The sequence below is a fragment of the Aythya marila genome (genome assembly GCF_965140915.1).
Source record: "Aythya marila genome assembly, chromosome: 13".
Taxonomy (NCBI): domain Eukaryota; kingdom Metazoa; phylum Chordata; class Aves; order Anseriformes; family Anatidae; genus Aythya; species Aythya marila.
Genome location: NC_139054.1, coordinates 7,677,058 through 7,684,664, shown reverse-complemented (window position 1 = coordinate 7,684,664; position 7,607 = coordinate 7,677,058).

The following is a 7,607-nucleotide window of genomic DNA, read 5'->3' as shown; positions in this document are numbered from 1 at the left end:
AGATGAGATGTCATGGTATGTTTTTTTTTCTTCTTGTAGCATTTGAGCGCTTGAAATTTTTAATTTTTGCAAGCAGCTTTAGTTCAGTAACTATTCTGATGGGGAAACAGTAGCTTAACTCTGTAACGTGCCAGTCCCCAGCAGGTTATCTGTGCAGACACAAAGTGAAGAGGCCAGGGCAAAAAAAGCACGAAGGTTCAGCATGGCCTTGGCAGTGAGTTCGGCCTCTAGAAAGGGTCCACAGTAGCAACTGCCAGGTGATAAAAGCTGGTGCAAGGTCTGGGGAGGGGAAGGGGGTATATTTGAATGGCTGCAAGTGCTACTTCTGAAAACACTTCCCTCCCATCTGTTCTGCTCTTAAAACACCAACTGGTGGATGGAAACAGAAGGTGAAAATGATTACAGAGCCGCTAGGAGAGGCAGGCCTGTTACGGTGAGTAAAACGAGGCAGGTATTTATCTAACATGATTATTGGGGGTGTCTTGTTTCTAGAAACTTAATTTAGAGCTTAGTTCTCCCACAATATTTTGCTATGCATGGCAGCAAAGAAAGCCTATTGCACTGGTTCCACCCCTGCCTCACCTGAGGCTGCTGATGCTGGTGTGGCTCTGGGTTTGCTCCCTGAGCCCTGGGACCCAGCAGGGAAAGTGGCCGCGAGCCCTGGTGTGGTGTCTGCATGAGCACCAGGTGTCGGCTGGATTCCCCTGCGGTGCTGAGGGCTAACACCCTTCTCCCTGGGAATGGGGTTCCTGGGTACTGGTGCAGCTGGGTGCTGGCACTGCCTCACCTGCTCTGCCATCGGGGTGGCCGCCAGGTCCGGGAAGGGTCCGAGCAGTGATGCTGATGCTGCTTGTTCCTTTGGCTGCTGCCTACCGGAGGAGCTGGGATGTGATAAAACCAATCTTATGGTGAGGGGGAGGTGGGGCGGGGTGTCTGTGTGTACGTGTACAGCTCCTTTCCCTTAAATGCCTTGCCCATTTTCTCTTCCATTCACAAACTGCGACACACCAAGCAGAGAAGATAAACTGCAGCAGAAATACACGTTTCAGTGTAAGCTCGTTATGCTTGCAATTAGAAAACCAGATTGTGCTTTCTAGTAAAGGAATAACCACCAAAAAAAAACCACTTTGCTTGTGGCAGCTGTGTCTGTCTGCCATACAACCTAGTCTCCTCCTTGCCTTCACTTATTTCCTAGCAGTTGGGCACACTCAGATAAATTTTTTCAGTATGAGGAAACTGTTTCCTCTCATCAAGCATAAGCCGTGAGAACTCCCGCTCTGCAGTTTATAAATGAATGTGTGCTCAATGTGAATTGTATTTTGAGTAACCGTCAGTAGTCTGTTACTTGAAGAGAACATAAGGATGATTTTACGTGAGAAATTCCAGCGAGCAGTGTAGTGTTATACTTTGCTTCAGAAATGAATGGATTGGAAATAGCATTTGTCTTCCATTTGGTGAGCTTGTTGCCAAGAGCCCCTGAGTCATCAGGGCACCAGAGCCATCGTTTGCTCTGCTTGTTGCACGCCTGCTTCAGCAACCTCACCGCAGAGCAGGTGAGCAGGGCTTGGTTTGCCAGGTGCTTGGGACCTTTCTTGTTTAATTTAACCCGAGATTTTGTCCTTCTTGTGCCTTTGAATCACAGGTACTGGATACTTCCCACTGCGTGACATACACTGTGTACATGGTTAGCATCACCTTAGTCAGTTACTCTTGATAAAGGAGACACACAAAGCATTTCCTCCCTCATGGTGCAAAGAGCAAGACCTGAACTTATTAACATTTAGCACTGGGAGTTGCTGTTGTGCAAGGCACTGCACAAACACGTACTGAAGCCAGTCCTGGCTCAAAGCACGCTGGAGGAAAGATGAGGAAAAGCAGATGAGGTGGGTGGGCAAGAAGTGCAAGGAAAGCAAGATAATACTGGATACCACAATGAGCTGCTAACCTCTGCCAAAATTCCTTTTGCATCAAAGGAGGTGAGCAGGAAAACGCTGAAGGTAGATAAGGTGGCTTTTCGGGTTGCTTTTTCAGTGTTTACAGGAATCTGCAACACCTCATTTGGCTCCCACCATGCTGCCTCTCTAATGGCAGTACCTGGTACTGAGTACCCTCACCCTGACTGCGTGGGAGGGTTTCGGTCTGGGGGAAATTAAAGAGACTGGCGTAGAGGCGTGTGATTAATGAGCTTCTCTAGCATCTGCCTCCTAAACCCAGCGGCCACACAGAGGTGCGACGTGCTGCATAGATTTACCTACCACAAGGAGCTGCAGCCTCTCAGCTTGCTTGTAAAATCCCACCAAAACCAGTAAGGAAACCCAAAAGCTTTTCCTTAGCAGTGGTCACAGATGGTCCTGCTGCAGCAGAGTTCATGTTTTAAAAATCCTACATCTCGCTTTGCCCAGTGCAAACAGAGGAGCTGCTGAGCGTGCTGCTGCACCACGGCGTGTCCGCACACCTGTACCTGAGCTGCCTGCGGTGGGACGAGGGCCTCGTTGCCTCAGCTGATGACGCTCTGCAAGCGCTTCTGGGGCTCACCAGCAAGCGGGTTGTGCTCAGCTGTAGCCTCACGTCGACCTGCGAACACCTGGAAGACAAACTTTTACATCAAGAGGAAGAAAATCACAGGGGCTCCCCCAGCCCCTTGCCCTGGGCTGTCCGCATCCACAACCAGCACCATCCCGAGGCTCCCAGCGCAGAGCAGCCAGGGGCTCCCGAAGCACCGCTGGGAGCCACCGTCACCGCCACCGGGAGCATCCCCAGCCCCTTCCCCACCACCCCGGCAGACGCCCCGTTGGCTCGGCGTGGCTTCTCGTTTTGGTGCTCGCCCGCTGCGCCGCGCTTCTGCTCTCCTGGGGCTGCTGCTCGGCTCCTGGCGAGCCTGAAAGCAGCGTTTGAGCAGGAGCCCCCCCCCCGGCAATGGGGTGGAAGCCTCTTTTTGCAGCCGAGTAAAAGCAATCCGGACACGACAGAGGTCTAAAAAGGAGTAAACCTGATTTTAAACTCTTGCACTCTGCACAGAAAATGCTAACGATGTGAAACTTTTTTTAATCACGTTAAATATCGGATGTAAAATTAATAGAAGTAGAGAGACACAAAGTAATCACTTCACTGACCAGTCGCCCTGCAGAACCAGTTACTCATTAAGTTGTTAGCCACTGCTCCTGAGGGAACGCAGTATTTTACACGGTGATTAAGGGCTCGACTTGTAGAAAGCAGGAACCAAGCGTTTTACAGATGCAAGTGAGGGAACACAGATGCCCGACGTGAAGCGGGCTACTTGTATGTGCAATCGTTCTGACTCCCACCCGCTTGCAGGCACCAGCACCAGGGGAACAGGTCCCACAGAGGGTTTTGAAGGCTGCTCATAACCCCGCTCCCCTCACACCTTCACTGCGCCAGGCGCGGTATTTACGTGGTGGCGGAGAGCTTGTGCCGATCTCCCAGAGGTGTCAGCGCCCACTGCACAGAGCAGGAGCCACCGTTAAGCTGTAAATCAGCAGGTGTGCATTCCCCTGCCGTCCCCCTGCCCTTAACTGTGATTTATTAATTCCTAAAAATAGTTGAAAAAACGATGTTCTGGGATACACAGGCACCAGCACTCCTGATAGCACAGAATTGGAGCTATTTTTTCCACCATCACCTCTGGGATGTGCGATCCCATTCCCACTGCAGCACATGGATGCCTCAGCAGGAGGGGACAGTCCCAAGAGGACCCCGCAGAGCTCACCCTGACTGCCCCTTGCTGCCAAAAGGGCTAGGGAGCTCAGGGTGTTAACCGCCAAGGACAGAGCTGGGGAAAACTCCTTTTTCCTGGGGCTCGGCTCCCTCCAGAAGATCTCTCTGCTACAGGAACACCTCTGTGCCACCCACCAAACACTTCCCCCAATGGCCCAAGTGCCACCAGGCACCGCAGGGAGCACTGAGCCCAGCTTTCTGCAGGGCAGGGACAGCTCCCCCCACCTGCGACTTCCCCCCCGGGAGCCCCAATGCTGGGGAAGGCATTGCAGGGGGCTGAGTGGCTTCCCCGCGAGCACCTTTGTTCCCCCCCTTGTCAAACCTTCAGCTTCCCTCCACCCCAAGGTGGTTGCCAGCCCTTGTATCCCTCCCCCAGCTGCCAGAGGCAAGCACCCAGGCCCAGCATTATCCCTTGTCCCTCTCCAGCCACCCCCAGGCCTCCCTTACTCCCCCTGTGAGCAGAGGGGTGCCAGGCGTGGCCCCCTCCCCCTGCACAGCCCCAGTAACGACACCAAGCCCTCGTTCGTCGCTGCCTCCGCAGTGGTTTATTGGTGTGGGAGATGGGAGCCCCCCCAGCAGCAGGGTGGAGGCACGGGGAGCGGTGCCAGGGAGGCACCCCAGGAGCCAGGGACCGATTTCCAGCCTCACTAAAGCAGCAATGCAATACTGGAGAGCAACAGGCAATCCCAAACTCCAGTATTTACGTGCTGCTAGAGCACTGCTGACAGCTTTTCCATCCTAGCACCTCTCCACGGCCTCCAGATCCACCCCCTCCCTCCCAGGACCCCCAAAAACTATGGGGGAGAGTACCTGGCCAATCCTTTTGCTGGGGCAAAGGCTGAAGAGCAGGAGCATTACCTTGAGCAGGGCTTGAGGGGTAACACGGCAGCCGGAGGCATTATGCTCAAGCCAAGATCAAGCCATCCCCGCCCCGAAGAACAAAAGGAGCTGCGAGTCCTTCTGCCTGCAGGGCCAGCCCCACTGAGACACACAAATGCAGACTCACACGGCAGGTATTTGTAGCTGCAAAGATGTGCACGTCAGCACCGAGAAGACTTATCTACACATACCTGTTCAACTGAACTAAAGAGATACATGGGAATGCGTTAGCTTCCACATCTATGATAACCAGAAGCTCACTTTCTTGTCTTATCCTTGAGGTAATGAGGCAGCCCAGAATGGTCTGTATCTCCTTGTCCCTACAAACCATGATGTGCTGCTACATCTCCTCAAAGCCCACTGAATGTTGACATTCCAAATGGTATTTTGATTTTTTTTTTTTTTTAAACATAATATAAGGTACTGAAGAACACTCTACAATGAAGACATTTAACGTGCATGCATTACCACCACGGGACTTTTTTTTTTTTTTCCTTCACAGGTGCTACCATAAAGTCTGTAACTATAAAGAACAAGCAGTTACACAGTGCAAACAAACAAACAGAAATCAGCCATCCCTCCCACCCCCCAACAACACAACACTTGGGTCTTGGCAAATCTACACTTTCCGATCTAGATCTGCTGCTTTTGCTGCTGTAAAGATCCTGCAGACCTTTCCGGCCCTTCCAAACACTTTCTCTGGAGATGTCACACTGTACCTTCCTCTTAGCAGCTGCTGAACATTGTGTGTTTTCCAGGAGTTGCAATGCTGGTATTTAAATACACGTTCCAACAGGGCAAACCTGTTAAAATCTCCTTAAACTACTTTGACTTTTGAGAAATACCCTCCCCCCCCTTTTTTTTTTTTAATTAAAAAACCACTATATTATGCTCATTTACTATTTGAATGGATAAATCGTATGCAGCCAGAAATTAAAGATACTCTGAAGCTTCATCACCTCCCCTCCCTGTACCTGAGCAGAAACCTGACAGCGCAGGGCAGAGAGCAGCTCTAACTCTGAAGCACGGAGCCGCCAGAGGCCCTTGCAAGTACCCATACAGAAGCCGTGCAGATAGCCTGACATTTTTGTGTTTCCTTTTGACTTTTTTTCCAGTTATGTGACAACTTCCTTCAATTCATTTTCTTAAAAAGCAGCATCACAAAAAAAGAGAACAATGTCAGAAATGACGCAATTAGTTCAAATCCTCGTGCCGTCCCTTGCAGTAAGCACGCTGGTTATCTGAGTTCCAGTTTGTCCACCTCTCAGTAGTCCCTGCCTTTTTAGCAAACTTAAAAATAGGAATTTCAAAAGGTTTCAGGACCTGTGCCAAATTATTTCAAATTTTAAATTAAATATTTGCCAATGCAATTTTTTGCCAACAACTCTTTTTTCACCCACTTCAGTGTCCTCAATACTGATAGCACTAGTTCCAACTCTATAAAGAGCAACCGCTATTTACTGCAAAGCAGCTAACAAGTACCCAAAGTCAGACCTGTACAAGCCAATACAAAACAACCCCCCACATAATTTTACCTTTTTTTCTTTAACACTTTGACATGACCGTACCTGTGTAGTCTTATTTCTTTCATCTCTTCAAGGGGCTCAAAAAAACAAAAAGCAATAGTAAACAAGTTCAGTTTTAGTATTTCTTTTGACTGTGTTTGGGGTTCACCTTTTAACAAATTTCTATTTATATATATATAAACACACACAAAATAAAATACACATGTATACATACACATGTATACATATATAGACAAAAATAAGAAAGTTTCTAGTCTAGTTTGACAAGATGGTGCAAGAGCTCTTCAAGTAAGGATGAGTTTCCCCAGGTGAGGTTTCAATACATGCCCAAAGACGAGCAACACACACTGAGCACCTGGAAATTTGGGACAGGCAATGAAATATGTATCTGAGAAAATGTGTGCGTTTTTGCCATGACAGAATAATGACATGAAGCAATACTAAGCTCCGTGTTTGAATCACCTCATCTCACGCTTGAGCTTTTTTTCAGAATGTTTCAAGCTTGCTTTGTGTTCTGGGTTCTCACTATTATGTCAGGACGGCAGCCGACTGGAGTTTCACCTTGACCTCTCCCAGAGGACCTGCGCTGACCCAGAGGGAGGCGGATGCTGCGAGTGCCTCTCAGCGGGCCAGGCATGGGTGCTGGCACTTACCTTCCCTACTCACCTGTGAGTGCTGACACCTCAACTGCTTCTGCAGGGCAGTCACTGCTCCAGCAGGAGCTGGAAAGCAACACAAAAGGTTTACGAAATGCTCATGCAAGTGCCGTGCGTCGGGTGGGGGCACCAGGCTGTGGCTGTCACCTCACTGAGGTCACCTCGCCACATGAACACAGCAAAGGTTTGGGTGGGCACAAAGTTAGGGGGAAAAACAAACAAACAGACACCAAACAAACAGTTCTCCACCTCCAGAGTTGCAAGGAGTGTTCTTCTTGGAGACTGCACACAAAGTGCACTAATGACCCCAATGCTGCAGGGACACGGGTGACACCAGCCCTGCCCTGCTGTGCTGGCAGCCCCAAACACCAAGGGAATCACCCCCAAACGCTGCATCTCAATGCAAAGCCATCGTAACATCTCTGCGCCTGCAGTTCACGCGCCAGCTATTTCTAGAAATCAAGACTTCTACCTGTCAAATATGTAAGCCTGCCACCTACGGAAGTTTAATTAAATCTTCCAAATAACTGGGAAAATTGAACATGCAGAAATCTATTAACGCAGTTCACAAAACAATGCAATTTCTGCTTGCCAAAATATATTGGGCAATTAAGTAAAAAGCCCCCCCCTCCCCCCCCAAAAAATAAAAAAATCCTAAGCTCAAACACACAGAGATTCACCCTGAAATACAGGGATCCCTTGAAATGTAGTTTAAACCTTCCTTACAACACTAACAAAATAAGAAAAAAAGAAAAAAAAGAAAGAAAAAAAAGAGTGTGAAAGAGCACCAGGGGAAAGGAAAGGAAATAAA